General features: G+C 49.2%; 1 pseudogene; it reads left to right on the forward strand.

Annotated features, from left to right (window-relative positions):
* The first annotated feature begins 3565 nt into the window (after nt 1–3565).
* LOC133250677 (ATM interactor-like) lies at nt 3566–5570 on the forward strand (annotated as a pseudogene).
* Nucleotides 5571–11981: the final 6411 nt, after the last annotated feature.

Genomic DNA, 11981 nt, shown 5'->3' on the forward strand with positions numbered 1-11981 from the left:
ACCTGGGCCTCACCTGCTCCTCCTTGGCTATGATCCCACCAGGGACATCCCTGCTCCTGCTGGCCGTGTGGGCTGGCATGGCCCACCTGGGGCTCACCTGCTGCGTGCTGACTGCTCCCCGCCTGAGCTGTACCTGTTCCTACTGGTAACCATCCTTACGTGGCCTTCCATGGTCTACCCAGGGATGATCTCTGCCTGTCCTCCCTTGCTTATTCTTGGCGCTGGTTTCTCCTGGGACATACCTGCTTCTGTGGGCTAGGATGCTCGCCTGGGCTGCAGTGATTTCCACTTGGCGAATGTACCTTTTCTGATGGGTTCTGATACCAGTTCTACCTGGCTAGGATCCCTGCCGGGTCTCAGCTGCCTGTCCTTGGCTCAGATCCCTGCCTGGGTACACCTACTCTTGTCTATGATCCCTGCTGGGGTCTCACCTGCTCGTATTTTGTTATAATTTCTTCTGGTTCCAAGGCTAGTAGGGTCTCCAGCTTCTCCATGTTGGATGCTGCAAGACAAAAATCCATGTATTCCAGTGCCCTAAAGAGCTTCAGGGACCCAGCAAGTGGAAGTTGGCTCCCAATTGGCAGCTTCCTGGTCATAGGGGGAGAAATCAGACATTAGTGCCCCCTTAGTGGGTGGGATCCCCCTTGGCGATCATGGCTTGCAGCTGCACCTAACACTTCCACTTGTAGACTTCAGGACATGGGTAGACCTTTCTCCAAAGTCCACCCAGCCTTAGAAAACAAGGCCAACAGGCTCAGGGGGAGCTTCCCAACCTCATCAGCCATCAGGGAGATGCAAATCAAGACCACAGGGCAGACCACTTCTCACCCATGGAAACTTTATTCCCAGTAACAGGATGTGGAGAGATTGCAACTCTCCTGTACTGCGGGCAGGAAATGGTGACCCCAGCTACACTGTGGATGGGTGAATGCAATTGGGCACAAGAGACCATATATTGTATGATCCCATTGATCTGAAGCGTCCAGCATCACCAGGTCCATAGAGACAGAAACTGGATCTGGGGTCCCCAGGGCTGGGGGATGGGCGAGGGGTAGGTATCTGCTGATGGACAAGAGACTTTTATGAGGTGGTGACAGATGGATGTAGTGGTGACGGTAGCAGGAGTCTGTAAAAGACCTTTGAATAGTCTACTTGAGCTAAAGTGGATGACGTGTGAATTTCAGAGAAAGCTCTTTGAGCTGGATTCGCCCCAGGAGCCCTGAAAGGGGCAGTGAGAGACTTCACTTAGATTAAAACACAACCAGGGGCTCTCATGTTCTAGGGCAGCAGCCCTGAGCTCCTGCCCATGGGGCTCTTCCTGGGACCACACCCCCCTCACCGCCCCGCCACCCCCAGATGGCCCCTCTCGGGAGGCAGAGCAAGAATTGGGGACCAAGGGACTAGGAAGAGACACATGTTCTCATAATGGACCTAACTCACTGATTCTGGCTGGTGAATCGGCTCAGGCAACACACCAGCCAATCAGAAGGGTGTTAGTTTGGGAAAAGAAATGACTTATTTAACCTCAGGCAGCCTCTCTGTGCTGCTGAGACCACCCTTCAGTCCACAAGTCTGAACAAGGCCAAGGGGGAAGGGCCTCAGTTCCTGGACTCGCACAGAAAACCATCAAGAACATGCCTGGAGAGTGTAGAGCTGGTGACACATGGAGAGCACGGGGGGCCATACACTGCACAGCATGAGGCCCTGTGTCCCCACCTCCCAGCCCACAGGCCAAACGAACTCACATGGCCAGCTTGCCTGGTCTGGGGCAGGACAGATAGGATGCCTCTGGGATCCAGGACACGAGCACAGGCTTGGACCCACCAGGCTTTGGAGATGCCAAAGCTCTGCCCTTCTCCCCTCATCTTCCTCCATCCCACCCCTGCATCCCCCCACCTCTTCCCCTCAGCTTCCATCACTTCCCCATCCTCCCTACCCCTCCACTAGCTGCTCTACAGTCCTTGGGCAGCCCCTCGCTTCACCCTCCCTCCTCCTCCATTCTCAAGTCCTGCACCCCAAGACCTTCACCTCCCCATCACCCTTCCTCCTCCCACTCCTGTTTCCTGCACTTCCTCCTCTTCCTGTCTCACCACCTCTGTCCCATTCCCACCTTCTCCCTCTATATCCATCCTCCTGTACTCTTCTGTCCTCTGCCTCCATCTTCCATCCATCTCTTCTACCTCCTCCTGCATCCTCTCTCCCCTGCTTCATGTTCTCCTCTGGGTCAGGTGTGGAAGCTCTGAGACTCCTCACAGGGACACGGGCACCTCTGGCTGCAGCCCACTCCCTCCTTGGAGCCAGGAGGGGACTGCAAATCCTGGCTGTTGTTCAGTACTGGGGGCTCAGCATCACCTCTGCCAGGAAGGATGGAGTCACCCACCTGGGGGCCTCTGTCCCCAAAGAATCTACAAGAGACAAGGTGATGCTTTTACCCATCAGACCTCTTGCTGCTCAAGCCGTGTCCCCTTGATGGAAATGCACCCAGGGACAGGGCAGAAGAGATGGAACAAGGCAGGCGAGGGCCAGAGCAGGTCAGAAAGAGACACAGGGGCCTCAAATGAACACCTACGGACATGAAACAGTGGGTGTGGGCCACAGGCAGAACTGAGGGGTCGCTGCCTTTCCACCCCACAATGGGGGCAGGTCAGAGGTCAGGGGCAGCACTGAGCCCATACACCTGAAGGCCAGGCATGGAAGAGGAGTGTGTTGTCACCAGGCAGGGGAAGGTGACCAGGGACAGGTGTCACCTGGCACCAGCAAGTGCAGGTCCTAACCAGCAAAAGCATGTAAGCTTAAAAAGCTCAAAATTTAAAAACGGGTCCAGCTGCAGTGCAAGAGTCATGGCGGCCTCTGAGGCAGATTCCGTGACTCTCGCCTCGGGTGCCCTAGCTGTCCCGGTGGCTGTAAGGGGTGCCGCCGCTGCCTCGGGTCCTTGGGGTCCCCCCAGGCAGCTGAGAGGCAGCCAGCCCCGACCCACGGTGGCAAGGCAGCAGCCCACGGGGTCAGTGTCGCCGGCCCCAGAGTTCATCCAGCCGCCAGTGAGCGAGCTGTCCTGGGCCGTGAGGACCAACATCCTGCGCATGGTGCGCAGCTGCAGCGAGATCCTGCCCAACTGCCCTGCGCTCAACATGTACCTGGTCAAGAGCTACCACCGCCTGTAGGATGGCATAGTGAATCCAATAATAAAAGATTTGAAAACTGTACCGAAATTCTGCTGCTGCTGCTGCTAAGTCGCTTCAGTTGTGTCCGACTCTGTGCGACCCCATAGACAGCAGCCCACCAGGCTCCCCCGTCCCTGGGATTCTCCAGGCAAGAACACTGGAGTGGGTTGCCATTTCCTTCTCCAATGCGTGAAAGTGAAAAGTGAAAGTGAAGTCGCTCAGTCGTGTCCGACTCTTTGTGACCCCATGGACTACAGCCTACCAGGCTCCTCCATCCATGGGATTTTCCAGGCAAGAGTACTGGAGTGGGGTGCCATCATACTGAAATTCTACTGTTGTCCAATTGAATGACGCCCTAGAGGCCCTGACAGACCATTTTCTCAATTTTCGTAAAACAGCATTTTATGAAAATGCATGCTGAAAAGAAGCATAAATATAATAAGTGCAGCAATTCGTATGGCATCGAGTGGGACCTGAAAAGACATGCAGAGGATTGTGGCAAGACCTTCCAGTGCACGTGTGGCCGTCCCTATGCCAGCAGGACTGCGTTACGGTCCCACATCTACCGAACTGGCGTGAGATCCCTGAAGGGCACAGGGACCCACCTAGTAAGGAAAGGAAACTGGAAGCTGCCTGCAGAGCCAGAAGCTGTCCGCACAGCCGGAAGCTGTCCAGGAAGACTGCCGATTCACTGAGCGACCAACCAATTCCACGGCCAGACGCTCCAGAACTAGAAACTTCAGAAATAAAGCTGGTGGCTTCTTTTGAAAACTCTTGCAGCTCTAATGCCGAACAGTAGACTCTTGCAGCATCTCCAAGGTACCCTCAGATGTTGCTTTTTTTTTTTTTTTTCAGATGTTGCTTTTACCAAAGCTCAAAGTGTTTTGTCCTGTGCCTGTCTTTGTGCCTACAGCTGACTCATCAGCCCAGCCTATGGTGTCGGGTGTCAACCATCAGGGCTCTGCCCCCGGTGCCGTGCACTTACTACCCTTGTCCATTGGAACCCTGATCCTCAGCCTGGATTTGGAGGCCTGCTCTCTCAAGGAGAGCCTCCCTCTCTTAAAAATTGTAAATCCTGTTGCTGTTGAGCTGATTAGCACAGGTGTTCAACTGAACTTGGGTAAAAGTCCATTTAACCCATTACAAGAACTTGGGAACACATGTCAGAAGAACAGCATTTCTTCAATCAATGTACAGACAGATCTGTCCCACACCACACCACAATTTATACCATTTGCACAGTGGGCCAGCCCTGACTCCTCTGTGTCGTCCTGTTTGCAAACTGATTTGACATTTGGTTTCCAGGTTTCTCTTCCCATTAGTGTTCAAACTCAGACTTTTTTGCCCAGTTCTAAGGTAACCTTATCTATCACTGCTCAGACTGATACATTTATAGATGCCAGTTTCCAGCCAGGTGGGATCTCCAGAGAAACTGAGACCAGTGGGATGCAACGTCCAGCAGATGGCCAAGTACAGATGGACCAAGCTGTAATGTGTGGAGACATTTTTGAGAGTGTCCATTCATCATATCGTGTGTCTACAGACAATATTATAAGCAGCAGCTTAGTAGCAGAGATTGTAACTCATGACTTGTTACCTCAGAACCACCCTAAAACTTTAACTCAACATATTGAGAAATCTGCACCAATTATAAACTTCAGTACACTGAATAGTATGCTTTCATCACAGAACATGATAGATAATTAGATCCCGATCATGGATTTATTAAGTGATCTAGAAAACATCTTGTCAAATAACCTGCCTGGTCAGACCCTGGACAATCATAGTCTTTTGTCTGACACAAATACTAGACCCATCTTCTATCTGGCCCAGCCCAGAATCCTGCAATTGATTTTGATACCGAAGAGTTCTCAAATATCCAGATGCAAACCAAGGTGAGTGAGCTTAGCACCATGACCACTGAGCTAGTCTTGGAATCACTGGACACAGAAACCCAAACTGACTTCTTCCTTGCAGACCCCTCTACCCAGGCCTACAGTTTCAGGGGAAATTCTAGCTTCTCAGGCCTTGAAATCTTTGACACGCAGACACAGATGGACCTGAACTTCTTTTTAGACAGGAGCCCTTGTCTGCCGCTGGGAAGTATCCTGAAATACTCCAGCTTTTTCTTGAGTACTGATTCATCTGACACAGATACCCAGACTGACGGAATCTCCACTGCTTAAAAACCTGCCTGCCCTGGAAAACAAAGTTAAGTTGAACAGTGCTGAAACACAGACCACGAATTCTGGCTTCGAAACTTCAGGGAGCTTATTCTTCACCAGCAATGAAACTCGAGCAATGGATGACTTTCTTCTGGCCGATCTGGCCTGGAACACAATGGAATCTCAGCTCAGCTCTGTTGAAACCCAGATGTGTGCAGAACTACAGCCAGTCTGCAACTTCTGAAAGTGGAGTCCACATGGGGGATGGATTCACGGTTCCCTTCTGGATTTAGAAGATGAAGGAGGACAACAGTATTAACTCTATTGAATGTAGTCGATGATACAGTAACTTCGATTCTTTGAGGTTCTTTGCCTTTTTGTACTTGTAAACATGAAATTTGTGTGAAAATTTGTGAGTGTATTATAAAGTGTAAGAAGTTGATCTAAAAAAAAAAAAATTAAAAACAGGGAGGGAATTCCCTGGCAGTCCTGTAGTTAGGACTCCATGTCTCCACCGCCATGGACCCAGGTTCAATCCCTGGTTGGGAAACTAAGATTCTGCAAGCATGGGGTATGGCCAAAAATATATATGTGTGTGTACATACAGAAAAATAGATATAGATACCTCTAAGGAATCTTCCCAACCCAGGGTTTGAACCCAGGTCTCCCACATCGCAGGCAGATTCTTTACCAACCGAGCCACCAGGAAAGTTCTATATAGTAGGACCTTGTTGTTTATCCATTCGATGTATGGTAGTTTGCATCTACTTATCCAAAACTCCCAACACATCCCTCCCCCACAGCTCGTTTATTGTCATCCACTGTACGCCACTGTCCGGATGTGCCACCGTTTGTGCATCCGCTCACCTATTGTAAAAGGTATCTTTGGAGCTGCTTTTGTGGGCAGATTATAGCAGACGCCACGGAGCGGCTCAGGACGAGCTGTGGCATGAGATGACCATCAGAAGGCGCCAGAACCTCTTCTCTCTCACCAGGGCTGCACCAGTCGTTTCCTCTGCATCCTGACCCACGGTTACTGCACTAGATTAGAGATGGTCTTTGCCTCCAACTAGGGTTGATCGGGGGGGGGGGGGGCTTCCCCTGTGGATCAGGTGGTAAAGAATCTGCCTGCAATGCAGGAGACCCAAGTTCGATCCCTGGATCGGGAAGATCCCCTGGGGATGGAGGAAATGACAATCCACTCCAGCATTCTTGCCTGGAGAATCCCATGGGCAGAGGAGCCTAGTGGGCTACAATCCATGGGGTCGCAAAGAGTTGGACACGACTGAGGAACTAACACACACACACACACACACACACACACACAGGGTTATGGGGAAACCACTGGTAGGAGAAATTAGTTGGACTTGTTTCCTTTGGATTAAAAAGCAGGGTTTCATGACTGGATGTTGTCCCTGGAAGGGATGAGGGGAGGATAGATGGGTCAGGGTGTAATCAGGGTATATATGGGGTGGTTTGTAGTTCAGCATTTATGGGGTTTGTCCAGAATCTTGCCCCCAAAGAAGCTAACTGAAGAGTCAGCTGGATCTGCCATCTGTAGAGATGAGCTTGGCGTTGGGGGGTGGGGGGTGAGGAGCAGGGAGGAAAAGCAGCCCCATGTCCGATTTCCCGGGATGGCAATCCCTGATGCTTGTGTCTAGTTGGATGAGAAATCAGGGGCCGGGCAGGAGGGAGGTGGCTTGGGATCCTTGGGTCTGAGGCCCCCTCCCCTTTATGTAGTGACCATGATAAGCGGCTGTTGAAGGCAGCGGGTGGACCTGCCTTCCCGGGTGTGTGCAGCCAGCCTTGTCTTCACCCTGTGTTGTCAGGGCACTTTAGGGAAGATAGCGCCTGCTTTAGAAATACTGACCGATTTTTTTCAGAATGTATTTATTAAGGCCTCAGAATAAGAACCTCCCTGGTGGCTCAGATGGTAAAGAATCCGCCTGCAATGCAGGAGACCTGGGTTTGATCCCTAGGTTGGAAAGATCCCCTAGAGGAGGGCATGGCAACCCACTCCGGTATTCTTCCCTGGAAAATCCCCATAGACAGAGGAGCCTGGAGGGCTACAGTCCAGGGGGTTGCAAAGCGTCAGGCATGACTGAGCGACTACGCACAGAAAAAGGAATCTTATGCCTACAAATATTTATTTTTTAATTAAATTTTTTTGGCTGTGCTGGGTCTGCGGTTTCTGTGCAGGCTTTTTCTCCACCTGAGGTGAGAGGAGATGACTGTGGCTGCAGTGCACAGGCTTCTCGCTGTGGTGACTTCTCTTGTTGTGGAGCACAGGCTTCAGTAGTTGGGGAGCAGGGCTCAGTCGCTCCAGCATGTGGCATCTTCCTGGGTTGGGGATTGAACCCGTGACTCCTGCACTGGCAGGCAAATTCTTTACCACTGAGCCACCTGGGAAGCTCACAAATAGGTTTTTAATTATGAATTCATAATAAATTATTACACACTGAATCCTATTGAGACAAAATTAGGCAAGAGGAGAAGGGGACCACAGAGGATGAGATGGTTGGATGATATCACTGACTCAATGGACACGAGTTTGTGCAAACTCAGGGAGATGGTGAAGGACAGGGAACCCTGGTGTGCTGCAATTGATGGAGTCACAAAGAGTCAGACATGACTGAGTGACTGAACAACAACAGCAAAGGCTTGTAAGTGTTCCCATGAAAACTTGAGTGAAGCTGGAACTTTAAATTTATGTATTTAGCCATGCCTCACTGCATGTGGGATCTTAGTTCCCCAACCAGGGATCAAACCTGTGCCCCCTGCAGTGGAAGCACAAAGTCCTAACCACTGGACTGCCAGGGAATTCTGGAAGCTGGAGCTTTTAAACTATTTATCATTCCTTATTTCCTAGTCTCTTGTCCTTAGCCCCTTTTAAGGAAAATGATATCAGCTCATTCTGGTGAATCCAGAACAACATGGACAAAGATAAATCGACTCAAAAGAGGACTTAAATGAAATCTAGCTCATGTCCACCCGCCATGGCACTTGGGTTCCTCAGACACTCACACATCCTTATCAACAGAGAAGAAACTAGAGACTTCCCTACCTGTTCATCAGTTAAGACTCCATGCTTCCACTGAAGAGGGCATGGATTCAATCCCGGCTTGGGGAACTGGTGGTTAGCAGTGGTTACCAGTGTGGAGAGGGATGGGGTAAGAGGCAACATAAGGGTAGTGGAGTAAGAAGTACTAGTATAAAATAAGCTACAAGGGTATATTAAACAGGTGGTACAGTGGTAAAGAATCCAGCTGCCAGTGCCTGAGATGCAGGGGACATGGGTTCACTCCCTGGGTCAGGAAGATCCCCTGGAGTAGGAAATGGTAACCCACTCCAGTATTCTTGCCTGGAAAATTCCGTGGACCAAGGAGCGTGGCGGGATGCAGTCTATGAGTCCCAAAGCGTTGGACACGACTGAGTGACTGAACTCCCATGCATGGGAAATAAAGCCAATAATTTATAACTATAATGAAGTATAACATTTAAAAATCATGAATCACTATATTGTATACCTGTAACATATAATATTATACATCAACTGTAGTATACATATAAAAAATAAACCTGGGGGACTTCCTTGGTGGCGTAGTAGATAGGAATCTCCCTGCAAATGCAGTGGACATGGGTTTGATCCCTGGTCCTCACATGTCGGTGCAACTAAGCCCATGTGCCACAACTACCGAACCCACCCTCCAGGGCCCGTGAGCCACAGCTACTGAGCCTGCGTGCTGAAGCACCCCAGAGCCTGTGCTCAGAAACAAAGAAGCCACCGCAATGAGAAGCCCACTCACCACAACTAGAGAGTAGCCCCTGCTCACTGAAGCAATGAAGACACAGTGTAGGCAAAAAGAAACACATCAATAAAATAAAATAAAAAACAAAAAACAAAGAATTTCCTGGAGGTCCACTTGTTAGGACTCCAGGCTTCCACTGCCAGGGACCCAGGTTCAATCCTTGGACAGATCCCACAGGGTATGCAGTGTGGCTTAAGGAAAGAAAAAAAGGGTACAAAACATACAATCAAAAATCTTACTTAAATACCCACCCGCCTCCAGGGGCCAGAGGTCATGAAGATTGCTGGGGAGTCCAGCCCGGGGTTGGAGGAGATCTCGGGGTAGGCAGGGGCGTCCCAGGCCGAGGACACAGTGTGGGTGGGCTGAGACCACCAGGTCACGTGGTCTTGGGCCCTGGTACCAAGCTGGACTTGGTCCTTGGTAGCTGGGTTGGCCTGTGCATTTTCTAAAAATTAATAACCCTTTGTTTTATAGTTCTAGGTTTACAGAAATACTGAGAAATGAATACAGAGTTTCCATATACCTGCCCAATTCCCTTACTCCTCCCCCCGAGTCTCCTCAGTTATTAACATCTTGCAGGAGTGTGGTGCAGCTGTGCTAAAGAATGAAGTAAGACTGATCTTCACTGGACGTGAGTTTGAGCAAACTCCGGGAGACAGTGGAGAACAGGGAAGCCCGGTGTGCTGTAGTCCAAGAGTCAGACACAACTGAGCTATTGAATAACAAGATTGATGCATTATTAGTTAAAGCCCATAATTCAGAGTGGGTCTCACTCTCAGTGTTGTGCAGTCCTATGACTTTTGGAAAATAATGATGACTATCCACCCAGGATTGTACAGAAGAGTTTCATTGCCCTAAAAATCCCCTGGGCTCCACCTGTTTCTCCCTCTGTCCAACCTCCCGGCAACTACGGAGATTTTACCATCTCTGTTGGAGAAGGAAATGGCAATCCAGTATTCTTCCCTGGGAAATGCCATGGACAGAGGAGCCTGGTACCAGAATGTCCTATGGTTGGAGTCATATGGTACACAGTGTTTTCTGACTGGCTTCTTTTACAAAGCAAATGTGCACTTAAGGTGCCTCCATGTCTTTTCACGGTTTGATAGCTCTTTTTCCTCTTTTCATTTTTCAATATGCTCTTTTGTTAATTGTCGTGAAATATACACAACATTTGGGCTTCCCGGGTGGCTCAGTGAGTAAAGAATCCATCTGCAAGTGCAGGAGATGCAGGAGACATGGGTTCGATCCCTGGGTCAAGAAGATCCCCTGGAGGAGGGTGTGGCAACCCACTCCAGAATCCTTGCCTGGAGAATCCCATGGACAGAGGAGTCTGGCGGGCTATAGTCCATAGGGTCGCAAAGAGGCGGACACGACTGAAGCAACTGAGCACGCACTCACGCATACATAACGTTGACCATTGTAATCATTTTTAAGCGTCCGGTTCAGTGGTGGTCATAGTGTAAATACAGTCACATTGTGTGTGGCCATAGTCAACTATCCATCTCCAGAACTCTTCTTACCTTGTGAAACTGAAACTCTGTATTCATTAAAGACAAATAGCTCATTTCTTTTTTTATTTAAAAATTTTATTACGGTAAAACTTTTGTTGTTGTTCAGTCACTAAATCGTGTCTGACTCTGCGACTCCATGTACTGCAGCACACCGGGCTCCCCTGTCCTCTGCTGTCTCCCAGAGCTTGCTCAAACTCATGTCCATGGAGTCGGTGATGGTATCTAACCATCTCATCCTCTGCTGCAACCTTCTCCTTTTGCCCTCAGTCTTTCCCAGTATCAGGGTCTTTTCTAATCAGTTGGCTGTTCGCATCAGGTGGACAAAATACTGGAGCTTCAGCTTCAGCATCAGTCATTTCAAAGGATATTCAGGGTTGATTTCCTTTAGGATTGACTGGTTTCACCTTGCAGCAAAATATACATAACATAAAATCTACTGTGTTAACCATTTTTAAGTGTATAGTTCGGTGACATTAAGTACATTCACATTGTCGTGCAACCCTCCCCACCGTCCATCTCCAGAACTCTTTTCGTCTTCCCAAAGTGAAACTCTGTCCCCTTTAAACATTCCCTCCCCATCCCCCTCCCCGTCACTGGGCCTTGCTCCCCTACTTTCTGTCTCTATGAATCTAGGGACCTCCCATAAGAGAAATCCTACAGTATTTGTCCTTTCATGTCTGGCTTATTTCACCCAGTATTATGTCCTCTAGGTTTGTTCAGGCTGTAGCAAATGTCAGAAGTTTCATCATTCATTAAAAAAAAATTTTTATTATTCATATATTTGGCTGTTGCGGGTCTTAGTTGTGGCATGCTGGATCTGTGATCTTAGCTGGGGCCTGTGGAGTCTTTTTAGCTGTGACATTCGAACTCTTGGTTGCTGATTTAGTTCCCCAACCAGGGATCAACCTGGGGCCCCCTGCACTGGGAGCGAGGAGTCTTGGCCTCTGGACCACCAGGGAAGTCCTAGAAATTCCTTTATTCTTAACAACTACTGGTAAAGAAGGACTTACTTCTGTCACACTGATAATTGTTTTCTATATAACTTACAGCTCTTTTGTCTTTCATTTCCTGCATTACGTTTTCTTCTGTGTTTAATTTCTTTAGGGAAACATTTAAATGCTTCTCCTATTTCCTTTTGTGTATATTCTATAGCCATTTTGTTTGCGGTTACCATGGGGATCGCAGTCAACATCCTAAAGTTATAATACTCAAATCTGGATTCATGCCAGCTTAATGTCAATAACACACAAAACCACCTCTTTACGGCCCCATCCCGCTGTTTTTCAGTTGTTGGTGTCACAGAATCGCATCTTCAAACGTTATGCATCCAAAAAC

This window comes from Bos javanicus, chromosome 7, assembly GCF_032452875.1.
Source record: "Bos javanicus breed banteng chromosome 7, ARS-OSU_banteng_1.0, whole genome shotgun sequence".
In the NCBI taxonomy this organism is placed as follows: domain Eukaryota; kingdom Metazoa; phylum Chordata; class Mammalia; order Artiodactyla; family Bovidae; genus Bos; species Bos javanicus.